Source organism: Tympanuchus pallidicinctus, unplaced genomic scaffold (assembly GCF_026119805.1).
Source record: "Tympanuchus pallidicinctus isolate F22 unplaced genomic scaffold, pur_lepc_1.0 scaffold10, whole genome shotgun sequence".
Classification (NCBI taxonomy): Eukaryota; Metazoa; Chordata; class Aves; order Galliformes; family Phasianidae; genus Tympanuchus; species Tympanuchus pallidicinctus.
The window spans coordinates 16,304,228-16,322,844 of NW_026294619.1; positions in this window are offsets into that span (position 1 = coordinate 16,304,228).

The following is an 18,617-nucleotide window of genomic DNA, read 5'->3' on the forward strand; positions in this document are numbered from 1 at the left end:
TTGTGGTTATGAGAGCAAAAATCAGGTTTGGGGAAGTGCTCAAAGGAATAAAATAGTAGAGTGTGAGGAAGAGTTAGAAATGAGACTTTTTGAAACTTAATTGAGAGCAATTTGAAAAGAGCTATGAACTCTATCACATCTATTCTATTTACAGGTGCCTCTGCACTGCCTTCATCTTCCTGCTCTCTTTTCTCATTCTGCACTGCACAGCTCCTACTCATCCTAACAGTCTGCTATACCCTCATTTGTATACAGTGGTTTTTTTTCTTCTGTAACAGTGCTAAACACATTTCTTCCCCTTGAGCTCTTCCCTTTCTCTCTCCACTGCTTCCTCCTTGCCTGAGATTTTCAATCATCTCATAGCAGCAGGCTCTGAACTTCCCTGCACTCACCATGCGGCACCTGCCAGAGAAAGAAAAACGCACTACTCCATTCATTTTAGAAATGATTTTACAATACGTCAAGATAAGAGGGCCTGGGGATATAAACAAGCTCAGAAATATTTCAAGATCAGGTAGACATAATTAGAACACAGAAGGTTGATTAGATTGTTTCATTTTGCAACAATGAGAGTTTAATCATGTTGGAAATTGATTATGGGGTTTCTTGTGGAGATTAGATATTTCTATTGCATTTTAGCATCCTTTAATTACACAAATAAATACTGGTTGTTTACTCTATTTTTTACCCACTTTTTCCCTGCCAGTTTGCATGCGGTAACCAGATCTGCTGCCCAGTGGTTTCATGGCTTCCTCAGAGCGCTCACTGTAGGGAGGAACGCTGCTGTCTTTTGTCTTCTAGGTGATGGTTGCTCCATTGCTGACTCCCTGATTCCATCCTCCTTCCTATTGAAGATTTGTTCTCTCTGGTCTAAAACACTGATACCACAGAAGAAGTCAGTTTTTCTGGTTCCAGCTATTCAGAAGTGCCATTCTTGGGCAAAACATCCAAAATAAGAAGAATGTCTCAATGCACAAGGATACTGAGTTGCTCAAGCATGCGCAAAAAAGAGCAATGAAGCTGCTGATGTGTCTAGTAAACAAGATTTATGAGGAGTGGCTGAAGACACATGTGCAGGTTAGTATGGAAAGGAAGAGTCTGAGGGGAGACCTCATCACTCTCACTTGAACACCTGCACTGCAACAACTTGAATGAACACCTGAATGAATGGAAAGTGAAGTGACCAGAGTGTTGGTCTCTTTTCTCATGGGAGAAACTGACAGGAGATGAGGAAACCTTCTTGAGCTTTGTGAGAGGATGATTAGATTGGAAATTAGGAATAATTTATTCATGGAGAGGATGATAAAGCATTGGAAGGGGCTGCCCAGGGAAAAAAAAAAGAGTCTGAATCCCTGGAGGAGTAATTTAAGAGAGGTTTGGACATGGCTGTAAGGGACATGATTTAGTGAGGGATCTGGTCAGTCTGATGGTTGGACGTGGTGATCTTGGTGGTCTTTCTCAACCTCAATGTTTGTGTGATTTCATAAAGCTACAGCCTCCCCTAAGGAAATTAAGTTGCCTTCTTTCTAGGCAGAGTGCACTAGCTCCCTACTAGTTTCTGCATCACTCCTGCTAAGCATGGGACTGTTGGCTCCTTAGGGGCATGTAGCATAGCGGTTTCTTGCTTTTCCTGCCACAGAACAGCACATATGGTAATAAACAATGGCAGGTTTATTAACGCCCACCTGGATTGCCACTTCTGCAGGCCGGGTTTTATGTCATGGACATACTAATGTTAAAGTAGTTGCAGCTTGAGTCCTCATTATCCTGCAGTATGACAGACGAAGTTTATAAGATTGCAGGAGACAGAATGAACTAAGCTAGAAAACAAATTTGTTGATTTCCCCTGAGCATCCCTCTTTTTGTGCCTCTGAGGTCAGTTTCAAGCACAGATCTAATCAGATTCACATGCTGGCACATCTTCAGACTATAGACTTATCAGATACTACTACTATGGCTTTAATAACATCTCTCCTTCCATAACTACTTCCTGATTGCAAATCTTTTATGTTTTTCCCTGTATTTTTCTTCTCCATAGCTCCACCCTGGTGTGAGAAACTCGTCTTTGGTGACACAGGTTTGAAAGCAGTCTGCTTCAAAACTGTAGGTACACATTGACTTGTGGGCAGATGGCACAATTTCAAAAATGTAGCATAACATTAAGAAATGGATAACCTGCTGCAGGATTCTGTGTTATTAAGGTTTATGAACTCTACATTTAACTGTGAGCTCCAGTCTATACAGCATGTGCAGGACAACTGGGGGTTCAGGCCTAGCCAGCATTGGTTCATGAAGGGCAAGTCCTGCTTGGCCAACCTGATCTCCTTTTATGTTATACTGACCCATCTGGTAAACAAGGGAAAGGCTACTGGTGTAGTCTATCTAGACTTCAGCAAAGCCTTTGAGGCTGTCTCCCACAGTATTCTCCTGCAGGAGTTGGCTTGGACAGGTACATTTTCGGCTGGGTAAGGAACTGACTGGAGGGGCAGGCCCAGAAAATGGTGGTGAACAGAGCTAAATCCAGCTGTCAACAGGTCAGAAGAGGTGTTCCCCAGGGGTCGGTGCTGGGGCCTGTCCTCTTCAGTATCTTTATTGATGACTTGGATGAGGGCATTGAATGCACCTTCAGTAAGTCTGCTGATGACACCAAGTTGGCTGGAAGTGTTGATCTGCCTGGGGGTAGCAAGGCCATACAGAGGGATCCGGACAGGTGGGATAGCTGGGCTTAAGCCAAAGGGATGAAGTTCAGCAAAGCCAAAGGCTAGGTCCTGCACTTTGGCCACAACAACCCCAAGCAATGCTACAGGCTTGGGACAAAATGGCTGGAAGACTATGTAGAGGAAATGGACCTGGGGGTACTCAGCTGAACATGAGCCAGCAGTGTGCTGCCCAGGTGGCCAAGAAGGCCAATGGCATCCTGGCTTGCATCAGACAAAAGTGGTGCCAGCAGGAACTGGGAAGTAATTGTCCCCCTGTACTCAGCTCTCGTGAGGCCGCACCTCGAGCACTGTGTCCAGTTTTGGGCCCCTCACTGCAAGAAAGACATTGACGCCCTGGAGCGGGTTCAAAGAAGGGCAACAGAGCTGGTGAGGGATCTGGAGCACAGGGCTTATGAAGAGCAGCTGAAGGAGCTGGGATTGTTCAGTCTGGAGAAGAGGAGGCTCAGGGGAGATCTTATTGCTCTCTATAACTACCTGAAGGGAGGTTGTAGTGAGCTGGGTGTTGGCGCCTTCTCTCGTGTAACTGATGATAGGACTAGAGAAAATGGCCTTCAAGCTATGCCAGGGGAGATTCAGGCTGGATGTTAGGAAATACTACTTATCTGAAAGAGTGGTCAGGCACTGGATTGGGCTGCCCAGGACGGTGATGGAGTCACTGACCCTGGAGGTGTTCAATAAATGTTTGGATGTTGTGCTGAGGGACATGGTTTAGTGAGAGGTATTGGTGATAGGTGGGTGGATGGTTGAACTGGATGATCTTGTGGGTCTTTTCCAACTTTGGTGTTTCTGTGACTCTGCAATTCTGTGATTAAAGAAAAAAGCCATTAGTAGATTCAGTCAAAATGGCTTCATCCAGTGTCTTATTAATTTAATATAATTCAATAATAAGATAAGATTATAAAAGAACAAGATTCTCTTAGTGATTGAAGAAGTGGTGGACATAATCTTCCTAGATTTTAGTTAGGCCTTTGGTACCATCCCTTGTGGATCCCTTCTGGAAAAATTGTCCACTCCTGAGATAAACATCTTCATGCTTTGCTGGGCAATGAAGTGGCTCGACAGTAGAGCTCAAAGGATTGCAGGGAATAGGGCTGCATCTGTTTGATGGCCAGTCACAAGTGCTGTTCCCATTTCTATGGCCACATCTGTTCAACATTTTTGTCAGTGATCTGGAGGTAGGAGTGATTGCAAAGGATGATTGCATCCTTTGCATAAAGCTGTGCCAGGGAAGTTCAGACTGACATTAGGAAGTATTTGTTTGCCATGAGAGTGTTCAAATACTGGAACAACCTTCCTAGCAAGGTGGTTGTTGTCCCATCCCTGTCAGTACTGAAGTCATCTGGATAATGCCATCATTAGTGTGCTTTAACTTCTGGCTAACACTGAAGTAGTCAGGCAGTTGGATTGGACAACCCTTGAATCTCTTCTAAATAAAACATAAAAAATAGAATACAAAGAAGAGATGAATATAAGAGCATAAATGCTCTTTTGAGATCCATGTTTTGTCATGGGTGGAAGCACATTCAGATAACAAAGAAAGACCATTCTGTTCATTGCCAAAAGTCGAGATGTCTCACCATATTTGGTATTTTGAAACTAAGTTCTTCTCAGTTTGACTGATATTTTGCCTAGACAAAAATCCAAAGCACACAAAATGTCAGGATCTTTGCAGGTGATAAAGGAGGATGTTTTGGAGCATGGGAGCAGTTTCCTTGCAAGAAGGTTCATTGTGGCCAATGGGTTGCAAGAGTTTATTGCCTGATTGGATGAAGAACACTGCCTAAAAATTGCCTACCAGTCCCTCTTATAAGAAGTGATTGCACTTTCAGAATAGGAGTCATGAAGAAAAAGAAGGTAGTAAGTATTGTTCAACTACATTAAAGAGTAATAAAAATGCTCTATTGTTCCACAACATTTTCAGTCGAACAGTGTCAAAATGTATAACTATTATTAGTAAAAGCATTTTTACTAAATTTATTATTACTAATTTACTAATTTATTATTAGTAAAAGCAATTTTTACTAAAAACAACATTTCTCTGATATAGAGAATCTGTGTTCTTATTTTGGAGATGCAGATGATGAAGGAGAATATGTTAATGTAACTGTCCCAAGAACAAATGCAATAGGTCTGTGGCAATGGCAGAAACATTAATGATATTTTTCTCTCGTAATCAGAAGATGAAGTTCTAATAGACCAAGACTTGGACTCTAGGTTGAAAATGAATCCAGGGTACAAAATGTACCATGGTTACTTGGATTTCTTCTTCCTTGCCAAAAAAATTAATGTCTTTCAGTGACTATTTTACAGTGGTGTCACAGGGTTCATCTCTGCTAGGCTCCTTTCACACTCCTTAAAAAAAAAAAAAAAAAAAAAAAAAATTATCCAAAAGCATGGGTAACAGTCTGCACTCCATCTATTGTAAATTTATGAGAAGCCAAGAAAAAATAAAAATCAAGGAAAAGCAGAATAAATGTTCTTATTTCAGCCAGAACACTTTTTTTTCCAATGATAAAGTGTACACATTATGCTATGTGTATTTTCTACCAATAATTGACATAAAGAAATACAATAAGGTAGGTTAATATTTTTGTCATTGTCCTCATCGGTCTTCTCTAATCTTGTCTGCAACAGAAACTGTAAAGAAAAGAGAAGATGAGATTGATGTCTTAACTTTCATTTTACCCTTTTTTTGATTTTTAGATTTTTAAAAATCTGAGGTAAAAGTAGTGGGTAGTAAATCCCATCCAGACAGATTTCATCAGATCTCTGTATAACAAATGCTGTCTTACAATCTTAAAATGTCACTGCTGCGTAAACTTTTTCAGTGTTCCTGTCCTCTAAATCCTTTATAAACCCATTAGGATTTTCAAAAGAATTTATTTCTTACAACTGCATAGAGAAGGTATAACCAAGTTCTTCATTTGCAGGGTATTGTAAACTGAGGTAATTTCTGGAATGAACTTTTATGAAAAATATACACTCATTTGTAACCTAACCAAAAAAGAAAAGAAAAAAAAAATGTTGAAGTTATTTAATTTACTAGAAATAAAAAACGCCCATATATACCATGTATACACTTATGTTACTTTAAATACTTAAAGTGCACTAAAGAAAGTAACAGCTGACTGGCTTTAAATCTTCATGGAAACAACATTTCTGGATGCTTAGAGCCTTCACTGTTCCATTTCAGCTAAATACAGGATTACTTGAGCTGTTTTATATCCCCCATCTGATTTTCAGCCTTATTGCACCAATTATGCAGCCTGGAAGCTTATAGAGGCTTATATTGAGGTTCAGATAGATATAAGAAGGTAGTCTATATTCTCTGTGATAAAAATACTCATTAATTACTAAGACTTGTAAACGGCTTAGTATTCTTCTTATTATGGCGCATCATGCACTTTACTTCAATCTATAACTAATCACCAAAAAAGAGAGGAGAAAAATACTTCAGAAAGAATATTATCTTTCCTAGTTGGAATGCTGGAGTTGGAAGGATCTACAAAAAAAGAGTTAGCCACTTCAGACGGAATTTGTTTTTCAAGCATTGTTTGTATCTATAAAATTGATCAAATATGATGCTGAAGGCAGCTCATTGAAAGGGGATCACCAATGCCTTCACTATCCTAGGTGGGCATGTAATTGCACAGACACAGACACTTTATCTAATTGGGATATATGTTTTCAAAAGGGAGGGTATCAAACAGAGCTAACAAAAGCCATTTTAAACTTCCTAAAAGGAAAAGTACAAAAGCTGTGACTCATTTATTTTATATCCATGTGAATAATGCCCCTGTATGTCCAATTATTAAATGGCCAGTTATCTTTCAGCTGTTTCTGGATCTTCATACGGTTGAAGACAACCAATCAATGATAATTTAAGAAAATCACAAATTGCCAAAAGACCTACAATGAGCATTAAATTTGTATTTTAATACCCAAACTGCATGGTCTTCTAGTCTGAATAAACCAAGTGAGCACTGAATGAGTAACTCCATTATTCATGATTTTTTTTAAACAAGGTATTCAGTCTATTAACGTAAAATTCATTTATATCTTATTGTTAAAATTTTTTTTGAAATGTTTATTTACCACTTAATTTTTATTCATTTTTCAAATGTCGGTTTGCATTTTTTTTTTTTTTTTTTTTTTTTTAATTCTCCTGAGATGTATGATTTAATTAAATGAGCAACTGTTTTTAGCTCTTTTGTTACTCCCATTAAGGAGCACATAAGTGCCTCTCTGTGCAGATTTTATCCATGCAAGCAAACAATATTCATTCAATTCAGTTTGGAATTGCTATATCTACGTGGAAGCAGATTCATCCACAGTGGGTACCCGGAAGACCTCAGCTCCTGATTTATGTGCCTCAGTCACATGGCAAGTCTTTGAAGGGTGACACTTTGCACAAGCCTTCCTACACTCCAAGTATTTTTGTGGTGACTTAAACATCACGAGATAAAAGCTTATGGGGAGTCAGGTGAGCTACTTCATGTCTTCACCTCCAGGAAAGGGGATGCACAACTGCATGCAGTTACTTCATTGTTCATTGTACCATTGTTCATGGTAGCAAAGAGCAAGTCTCCTTGCAGTCAGTTAATGTTTGTGTTTGTAGATGATAGCGAATTCTGGCTTTGTTCAAGTTCTAGGAAAAAAAGTGTTTTTGATTTACCCAAGAGATAGTCATCCAATTATATACCAACAGGATAAGCACTGAGTTGTTGATCTGAATCTAGCACCAATTTATTGTGGATAATGGTGTCTGGAGAGAATGATACGTAGATAAATACTAGCCTAATAAAAGATAACATCAATCTTAAAAGCTTTGTATTGCTTGCATCCTTAAATCACCAGGAGCTACAAAAGTACTATCAGAAGGTAAGTTTTTGCAGTTGGATGTATTTCTGTGAATTCACACTGAATCCATTAGACTGACTATGCGGGAGATCACACTCCAAACCAACACTTAAAACAGTAATACGTTTCCAGAAATTAAATGAATTACTTGATGTGTTCCAGGGCTGCAGGAGAGTGCAGCCATGAGGAATGGTCAGCAGATCAGAACCCATTGCTAGTTGCAAAATCCTTCAGGGGATAAATGAAAACAAAAAATTCAAAACTTGTCTTAGGTTTAAACTTTGGACAAATGAATTTAGGAATAATTTATTTGATTACCTTGACAGAAATAAGTTTGGTTTTGATTATTGTTGTTGTTTTTGCTTTAATTTTTTTTTGAATGTTGTGTCTATGCCTATGTATTACACCAGTCATTAAGGGCAGTATTTGTGGACTATGAACTGTGCTTAGGACTTCACACTCCACCAATGCCCCACCTCACAGCTTCCAAAAGAATGAAAAGCCTACAGATAAAAAGATGTTGTGCTCTGATTCAAAGGTACATATTCCATCTTTGACAAATACTATATTATTTCTCAACAGATTAATTTTAGCAAAACCTCCAAATATGTCATCTCTGCCTGTTTTTCTAATATTTTCTTCTTACTATCCTCCTCTTGACAGTAATGATGAGGACAAATAGGGTCTTACTCTTTTACTTCTGTATTCTAACATGTTCCTTTAGGTTTGTATCTTTAGAATGACAGAGAGATGTTGGTGATGGAATATCCAAAAACTGCATGAGGTATTTAAGCTACTGTGATCAGGTTGACGCAAATGAATTCAGCCTGGTAGTTTTGAAAAGTGTCATAAACACCAGGAATCTGGAAGGAGGTAAGATTTTTCAAATTATACTGTTCATTATTTTTAGTTATGGGTACAATCAGAACTTAAGAGATGCATAAAATAAAATATTACGCTGACTGAGAAAGATATCTGCTTGGACAACAGTGGCTTTTTTTCTTCACATATGTATTTTAATCTTTTTAATTGTATCCAGTGTTTTTTTTTTTTTTTTTTTTTTCTGACCTTCATATCTATTACAAGCAAAAATTCAGTATTCATGGCTTTCTTCATCAGATTTATTTGTTATTATATATTGGTTTTAAAATTACAGGTCTCACCTAGGTTCATATGTATTTTTCCCTGTCGCTAATAGTATTGCATGTGGTCATGAGTGTGCTAAAGTATTTGCACTGCTGCAAGAAAAAAGAAATAAGCTTATTAAGATATAATAAAAAAATCACACCCTTATTTAATTCTTCCATAATAATCCTTTAATTTTAGTAGGAAATGGGACAACCTGTAACGTAGATTTTATACCTCTGATACACTAAATTACTCTTGATTTTTTTTCCCTGCATCATTTGCTGCATCACAATAATTGTACTGACTGTGTTATGGTGAGTGAAAAAGATTAGGGTATGTAACATTACAATGTTTTTGACAGCCTGATGTATTGCAATTTGAAATGTACAAGTCCTTTCAGTGCTATTTTCTCTTACTCATTAAAAGTAAGAACAAGGTTTATGAATGTGAGGCTACTTTTCTTGACTGCTTTTAAGACAGAACTAAAATAAACTCTTTCCACTGGTGATGCAGATTCCATTCGCATGTCCATACTTGTGACCAAAGGGCTAATTTTCTCTTTCATTTTCATTCTCATTTTCAGTCTGAGACTGAAGGACAGTGAGGATGGAGAGGATCAAATGGCATCTCCAATATCTGTGAAATCAAATGAATTTTTGTATTCTTTGCTGGCTACTAAGTAAGGGCAATACCTGGCTCTGCAACACTTGTTTTTGTGAGGTGCTAGCCTAGGAGGACAAATAATAACTCTTTGTGTCTAGCACAGAGGACCAAGTCCAATAATTTTTGTCAAATATGAACTTCTAGTGCACTCTATAGTGCAACCTGGAACCTCTATCACCACCTTAGCTGTTATATGTCTCTTGTATGATTTGCCAGATTTCTTTTCTGTAGAAATAGGAGAGGGCTAGAGAAAAAAGTTGGTGTCTGTGTTCTTCTACATTTCAGAAAAGGATTAGGATGTTATAGAGTATAAAATTCTGTTTGAGGGGAGCTAATGAAACAGCATTCCGGGATGGGCTAAGTTCTATACAGATATGCACACACACACAAAGTAACTCATAAGTAACCTCATAGCAGCCCCTTTCCTCTGTGAAAGCATTCTTGTCTTCAGTGTGATTTAATAATTTTCTGTTTTCTTCCCCATGATTCAGTGTGGATAACCAAGCAGGAAACTTTGTGCCAGAGAGAGGAATTGATCACATGGTCACACAGCATAAAAAGTAAGTCCTGAAAAGAAAGGAACAGTCCTGTCAAATGTTTAAACACTATATGTATTTTTAGTTACTAAGTGGGGAAAAATAAATGGTGATAATTCTGTCACGCACCTTGGGATCTATGTTGCCTTGTGTCACTCCTGTACTTCCAGAGGACCTGGTTAGAAAAGTAGTTCAGCAGAAGCAAGTGAAAGGTGAGCAATCATTCCAGCAGATAAATGTCTCAATAAGTCAACCTGACTTTTGTAGCTAGTTTAATATCTACTGCATACCAGCCAAACAAACCATTTAGACTTAATAAGACAGACTCGGCTTTGTGAAAGTTGCAGTTCACTGAGCATTATTCCAAAAAGCATCTGTTTCCAGCACTGAAATGACTTTAAGAATCAAACCTGGTTTTGCATCTCTGGTTTTCACTAAGATTATACTGTATCCATTACCCTATCAAAACTGAGATCAAATAAATATGTCTTTCTCTCTCTCTCATTTAATCATCACTGATAAGAGTCATAGTTATAAGGGCAGTGCCCAGTGGCAAATCTTCACATTACACAGTACTGCAAGAACTGCCTGAGCCTGACGTGGGAATTTTTAGATAAAGTGTCATGTGAGAAGCATAAGAAGCAAATTATCTATCTTCTGTGGCAGCCTAATACTTATAAGCTAAATTCCAGTGTCATTAAAAGTTTGTAATTTTTAATCAAGGTCCAGTATTCAGACTTCAGTAAGCAATTACAGAGCTCAGCCAATTAACCAGTAAAGCTTCTCTGTTGTGAAGTAGACTAAGGGCTTTGCTGTAGCCCACCCAGAACAAGAATTTCTGTGTTTTCCCCTAAAGGTGAACAGTTAGACTTTTAAGTACAACTTAAAGCTGGGTGAATAATAACTAAACTAATTAATGAATGTTTGGGATAATCCAGAAAGTAAAACAGCTGGCCATATTTTCTTTCTTTTCATGTTTATCTCTTCTCAAATATTTTTGTTTCAGTAAGTAAAATTTTGTTTTGTACAAATGTTTATGAGAAATGGATGTTGAAATCTGTTTCATAGTAAGCAAAATTTGTTTTGGATGAAATGGAATTAAAAGATTTTTTGATTTTCTGATTCAATTTGTCAGAAGGCTCTTTTCTGTCTTCCCCTGCACCATCTCACTCTTCTTTAGGTAGAATACGGAGTGGATAAAGTCCATGAAGCTCAGTTTCTTGCTTTTCTAACCACTGCCATCATATACATTCTTATACTTTGAGTGAGTACCCACTTATTCAATACTCCATATAAATTCCATATAACAAATATATATTCTCAGTAGTCAACAACATCCATAATATTTTTCTTTTTAAAATAATTACAGAAAACTCCATCTAACTCAGATTTTTTTTTTTAACAATCTCATTGTAAAAAGTCTTTGGTATCCCTTTCTAGGGTGATTGTGGTCTACCTTGGTTGTGTTTAGTCCTCAGTATCTCTGTTTCTTTCAGACTGTCATTGATATGCTTCTTCCCAGTTAGAGCTATCTTGCTGGGAAGAGAGAGATATGGTGTTGATTACAATTTGAACCTTGATCTTGAATATTTATAAAAGGTCTTGAAGAATCTGTTTAAAGAAATTCTTCCCTATTTGCCACACATTTCCCTGTCCTTCCCGCTTCCTGTCATTTGCATGCAGATGATATTTGCGTGCCAGTGACTTAGAGATATCAAGAAAAGCAGTGCTCCTTGAAACCAGGCAAAGCATAATTGATATGAACTCTACCAGAAGTTCTATAAAAAGATATTCTTATAATACATATGGATGCTTTCCTTTACCTTCTCAGAAGCTGGAGCAGAAAGCTTTGAGGGAGACAGGACTCCAAGTGACATAACCACGTGCTCTTGCAACAAGAGAAAGCTAAGGATTCAAGTTTACTTACAATAATCCAAATTTTCTGTCAATTGATATTTAAAAAAACCAGAAAGATATAGCTTGGGAACATTTTGAAAAGAGAACACCCCTTCCCCTTCCTCCCCCCCCCCCCCCCCCATAACTTTTTAATTCATTAACCTCAGTCCCTTAATTGCCTTTTCTTCACTCTCTTTCCTCTGTGAATGCACTTAAATATAATGAAGTGTATCACTGAGAAAAGGAAGAGCAGAAAAATATCCCAAGGTGACCCAACACAAACAGCCACATTAATTCTCTAAACACAATTTGCAAGCATGTCATAGGTCAAATGTTACTGACTTAAGATCTCCAAATAATTATAGGCTGCAGTCAGATTCATAAAAATAAAAGTATGTTTGTGAACAATTCATTTTCTTAATTGTTTGCTTCACATAGCCTATATGTGAGACAAATGGTAGTAGGAACTGTATAGATCTTGTTACTTAGGAGTGGATGAAGGCTTTCAGTAGTAATGAGAAGACCTTGAGTGGTGGTAAACATGAAAAAACAGTGTGCCTAAATTAACCATGAGAATATTTTTTCATAAATTTAACACTTAACAATTTAAATCTATTACAGTATTAATATTTTGCTAAATTCTACACCTAATATAATTTGACTGAATTCTTTCTTTGATGCCAATAATCAGACATCTAACTCTGAGATCAGGTCATTTGAAAGTCCTTCATTCAGTTGGGTGTAATTTTTTACTGTTACAACTTCATGGGGCTATTCAGCAAATGTTGCAATCTCCGGCAGGCAAATGACATTGTAACAGGTGTGATAGATTTTGATATACCTAAAATACTTTAGGTTTGTTTATTTTGAATGTGGATTATCTAAAGTAATTAAAAGTCTGTATAACTCTTAACTACATCTACATTATTCAAACTGTCTTTTTTTTTTTTTTATTAAAAAAAATAACATTTAATATGCACATCAGGAAAACAACAGAGGGACTAGCCAAATTGATTGCAAGTCTAATATTCCTGTAGTCAGCACTGCCTTGAGGTAAAACACAGTTGAAGTGTTAGAATCAGACAGCTCTTCTGCTTTCTCCAGCATATCTAGCTCTGTCTTGTGAAATACTGAAGTGCGTTTTTAAATGCTTTGCAAAAACAATTAGTGTTGTGCTGTGTGGAAGGCCAAAGGAATAGTCCTATCCATCTTTAATCTGAAAAATTCCTGAGAATTTTTCTGGAGTTCCTTAGGTGCGAGCCTCTCTCAATCTCAGCTCTACAAATGCACCCATCCATAAATATCAGCAATGCATGGGCTCCAAAATTCCATGTTTTTGCACCTTTGAACTCATTTCCAGAGTTTGTGACGGGCCTCCCTAACCCTAGATGGCAGGCAGCACTTGAGGTATTTCCATTTTTTTGTTTTGTAATCTGTTTTTTTTCTTTCCCTTTGCTTTGCTGCTGACTGTTGTAGAATGCACAAGCAGATGAGTGCTGAGAAGGGCTGAGTGACTTAAGGAAAAGATGCAAAATCTTTACTCAGGTAATGAAAATCTTTCTGTTGAAAGGGCATTGGCCTTATGAATGAGATATTCATCTAAGTCAGCTTAAGATGCGGCTGTAAAAAAAGACAGCTTTAAATATAACTCCATATCTCTGTATTACCTGTGTTGTTCTTTTAAGTTTTTTTTTTTTTTTTTTTTTTTTTTTTTTTGAATACTGCACACTGATGAAAAGAAGAGGATTCATGAAAGTGTTATGTATTGCCAACATTTTTATGCATAATAAGTGCTAGTTCAGCTTGTGGGTTGATTCATTTTCTATTCTTTCCAGAACAAGCTGCCTTGCTGGGAAGCTTTATTAGTTTTCTTAGACAGGAAATAATTTTACTTACATCTTTTGCAGGACTTAGGGATGGGGTGGGACAGGATAAAATGCTGAGATAGCATGGTCTATGGAGGGAAAATGTTTTATTACCTTCACTAACAGTTAACAAGAAAGACTGAAAACCTAATGACTGATCTGTCATGGTCTGGTTTGTGTTTTTTGTATATGTATGTATTTTTTTTTTAGGGTTTTTTTTTTTTGCTTGCTTGATTCTAAGGAGGTAAGTGCACAGCTCCTAATGAAAGCCTGCTGGGTTTAGGCACCCTTGAATCTTAGCCTTTATTTTATCTTTTGGAATTAGAAAGTGGATGTGTGTAGCAGATGTTCCCAGCCTGCTTTGCCTCATTGTAATTCCTACAATACTCAGTTCCTTATCTTTAACCCATTTCTGAAATCGATGGTGTCAAGCCTTTCTGGCTTCACATAATCTAATATGTTTTAAAAAATGATTTTTCTATCCATCTTATTCTTTCCGACTTACTTCTGCATCTTCCATCGACTTTAATTAAGCTTTCCTTGGGCTTGTGACCTTGGCGAGCTTTTAAAAATAAAGTGAACTGTGTTGCAAGGTGATTTTTTCCAATCTTTTCATAGCCCTGCTGGAAATTCACTTTGTGTGGTGTTTGAAAACATAGGCTGTTCTTCTGGGATCATCATACGTGCATGAAGCAGCAATGTTGAGAAATTTCAGTCTACTCATTACTACATTGTAGTAAATAGCTCATTTATCTATAATTTATGCTTTGACTTTTCTAGCCCTGCAGGTCCTAACTGTACACAGTTGTTTTTTAAGAGAATAAGTTCTTTCAGGCAGGCAGTTTTGAAAGAAAACCTTTAAAAATAATTTGCAATGTAAAAGACCATTCTTGTTATCTTCCTTACCATTTTTTTACCCTAATAAAATCCCAGAACAAATGTGAAGAAGTAGATGACTCTTCCTAATTCTATTTATAATTACTGGGCTGGCTCTGTCAGACATCTGAATAGCAGCATCTTGTCCTGATTTTCACTGCTATGGAATCTACATATAAATCATAGCACACTATTGTATTCTGTAAGGCTGAACACAAAGCGCTCCTAATGCTGGACTTACAGGTGTTATGTCTACAGATAGTTTTACATATAGAATGAATAAATGGGGCTAAAAATTTAAAGGATTTTTTGTTTGTTGGTTTATTCTATTCTTTCTTGCTTGAAATAGGATTTTTGTTGTTTGGTTTCCATGCCTTGAAATCTCCGTGCATGAAATCTACAACCCTATACAGAACTTTATGCAGCTTTTTATCTGCTTACCATTGCAGAGGCTTCTCCTTCTGCATTCCTTACAGAGTTGGAGGAGTAGGCAGTGTGGGGAACCTGCCCAATGCTGGCCCTTTAGTGAAAATCACTTGATGCTGGAGCAGCCCTTGGGTTGAGTAAATAAAGACAGTATTAGTTGTGACTGAACACACAGAGAAAACTCACAGTAGAAAAAAAGGCTTTTATAGACCTTATATAATAGAGTAAATAACACAAGAGAAATCTTGGTAAAAGCTGGCATTTTAGCATTAGGCTGAGGTAAACATTGGGATGAAGACTACAGTGTGCTTTGGCTTAATGACCTATGGTCATACAAGCATTTATTTGTTTTTGCTAAGAATATATTTAGGGTTACTCACTACTTGTTAAGACAGTAAGCTCCTTTCTTTTGAAAAAAACAACGTCTTGTGAGATTATGCTTAGTGTTAGCAAAGACTAACCTTAAATTAAGCATGACCATCTGAAATGCTGCTAAATTTAGCAATCTTTTTTGAACTGGTGCATTTAAAACTCTCCTAATTACTAGTACTCCTCACGTCATACACTAGTGTGATGTCATTTTCCATCTCAGACAGGGCTTTTAAATGAAAATGTGAACAACATCAGATCTGTGTTACTTAGGTCCCCTAATACATGCCCCAGAAAAATGCATCAGATCCCTACCGTGGCATTTGGTATTCTCCTTTGAGAACTAGAAGCAGTGCATCCGTTCAGCAAAGTGTGATACCTTTCTAACACAGCTGCAATGATTTTGACATGCACCTCTGTGCAGGTGTGTTCTGTGCTAGCAATGTGCTCGGTACCTCAACCGTACTGCCACAGTGCTCTTTGTAGCCTCACTGCTCAGGAGAGGATGAGTCACCACTATGAAATGAGGTGTGTGACTTCATATAGTGCTAGATCGAGGCATCACCCTGATTTTAAAGAGCATTGATTTAGTCATTTAGGTCAAATTTAATGTAAGATATTAATAATGCTGTAAAACTATTAACAGCAATGCATTGCCATCTATGAAAAGTGAATGTTTCAAACAGTTATGACATTGAAGTCACGCCACCTTTCTTTTCTCTTTTTAATGTTAGAAAAAGAATGCTGGCAGCAGACAGGCTGCAAATTATTTTCCATGTGTATTTTTTTTCTCATATGAAGCGCTTCTTGATGTGTAAAATAATATTTGAATGTGTAAGACTGCAAGCCTTGAGACTTTGAAATAGACTTATATTGAAAGGCTGGGGAGGATGAAAGGCCACTTCTCAGAAAAGCTTGGAACTTTGGATAATACTGATACTGTCTTTAGAGAGGAACTTTCAGATATTCCCACTGTGAAAAGAGGAAACAGTTACTTCGTCTGGACCTAAGTTTTACCTAAGTAACGTCCATTGTATTGTGTACAAACATTCTGCTATTAAAGAGCAAATACCTTTCCTTCACATATTTAATTAATTCATAGATTGTTTTTACAAATTGGGAGTACTTAGGAGTGGGGAATTCTTTACCTATGCTAAGAGATATAAAGACACTGATGTTTTCCTAGGCTTAATGAAGATGAATGGCAGGCCTTTAACTGTCTGAGCATAAATCAGTTTTAGAGTTAATAAATCTTATAGATATATGTGTAGCTTTTTTTTTTTTTTTTTGGTGTCATAATCTGGAATGTGTACAGTATCACAAGAAACACTCCAGCAATCTTGTTTAGAATCTTTGAAACTAAGGGTCTCTTAAGCAACTTGGAAATAAATTACCACTTTTTACAATCCTCTTCAGAATTCAGATTTAGTCAACAGCATTTAGAATTCAGTTCAAAAGAATTCACTGTTCCCTGTCCTGTTAGTATGAGTTAGCATTCATACAGGAAATATTTATCAGCCTGATTTTCCAGTTATATTTGCAGGGATGCATTGGAATTTTCTCATAACATGTAGATCCAGACGAGTAAATAAGAACCATGTTTTCAGTGCCTTAAATTCTCCTGTGTTAGAATGAGTGGAAACTTAACGTGTACTACAGCAAAACACCAGACTTGTCTGGTAAGTGTTTAAGTAGATACTTACAATTTAAAAATACATATTTTCTATATTGATAAATGGATCCTGGTTTAGAGGTGGATTTCCTGAATGTGACACTGCTTTAATAGCCAGCATTCTGAATCTGGTGAAACTGGTCTTCAAGTGTGCTGCTCTCCTTTGACTGCAAAGTAAAGCAACATTAGAGAAAAGGGGCAATCGTGTATCCTGTGCTTGTTATAGTGTAGAAGGTTTTCTGGGTTTAGTCTGACTGTTCTGACACTCATAATACAGTACATTTACCTTTCAGATTTGTACAGGCTAAAATATATATTAAGTCAAATCTTTGATATTTTAGCTATGTCAGGTTGAAGTAAATGAGAAGCTCATTATGAAATTCCCAAGCAAATTTGAACAAATGGGGATGAGGATGTCAGATGACCTCTACATGTTCTATATTCTTGGGTATAAAAACTAATCCAAAGAGATATCTGAATCATTTTGTTTTTATTATATCTTATGAAAAATTAACTTGGCTTTCTTGCATAATCACATTAATATTTGGGAATCTCCTTTTAGTTTCAAATATCGACCTAACTATTTTCTTGACATGTTGTTTATTCCTTAGATAAAAAGTAAACTTGCTTTCAATTTTATTTAAAATGTGTTCTTAAACTGTTATCTGAATGGCACATGATTATAATTCAGAGTATTCACAGTGCATTTGAAATAATTTCAGCAGAACTTGATGCTGAAGCTTGATGCTGAACAGATACGCAAGGAGGTACTAGCACAATAAACTGTACAGACATTACAGATTAAAGTGATTGACAACTATCATTCTCCAGATAAACTTTGGGTGGTGATCAAATGTCTCTCCTCTTATTCAGAATTGAAGATGTGTCTTTTGGTATTTTAAAATCTGCATGAGGTTCTTTGCCCCTGCTGTATCAAGATTACTGTTCTGGTTTTGTCACTATTTTCACTTTTCTATGTGGATCTTTGTCCTGACCTCCATATGGTAGATGCTTCTGAAGGCTTTAAAGAATCTATCAGTATTACTCTGGATTCATCATCTCCTCTAAGGTGAATATTTGACAAAAAGGAGACTCTTTGTAATAAGTTCTGACTTTGGTATACTGACGTTAAACATGGGAAAATAGTCCTAGGATTCTGAAGCAACTCATGACAGTTCATGTATTCAAACTGATGCAAAAATGTCAAGAACACAAATTTGCTTTAATAGTCTGTCTGATTAATATCTGTAACTGCAGACAAAGAGGTTCTGTATCTGTACTCACAGGGATGCATATCTGTTATGCTACAATAAGTTTGGAGACAAATGCATAGAAATTTATTCTTTATCATTTTCTTTTTTTCTATTTGACTCAAGAGTTGTCATGATCAACTTGTCACATCTATATTTCTTTAAAGAAAAAGTTATCTCTGACAGATGAATACATGTGTTTCATAAGTATGTATACATGCTATACATCATCATTGTATAGCACATCGTCAGTCACTACTGCAGATATTTGCAGAATATCTGGATTTTTTTGAATTGCATTAATTTGCCTCTGACCAAAATATCTAAAAAGCACCATGTTGCTGGAGTGTCTTCCA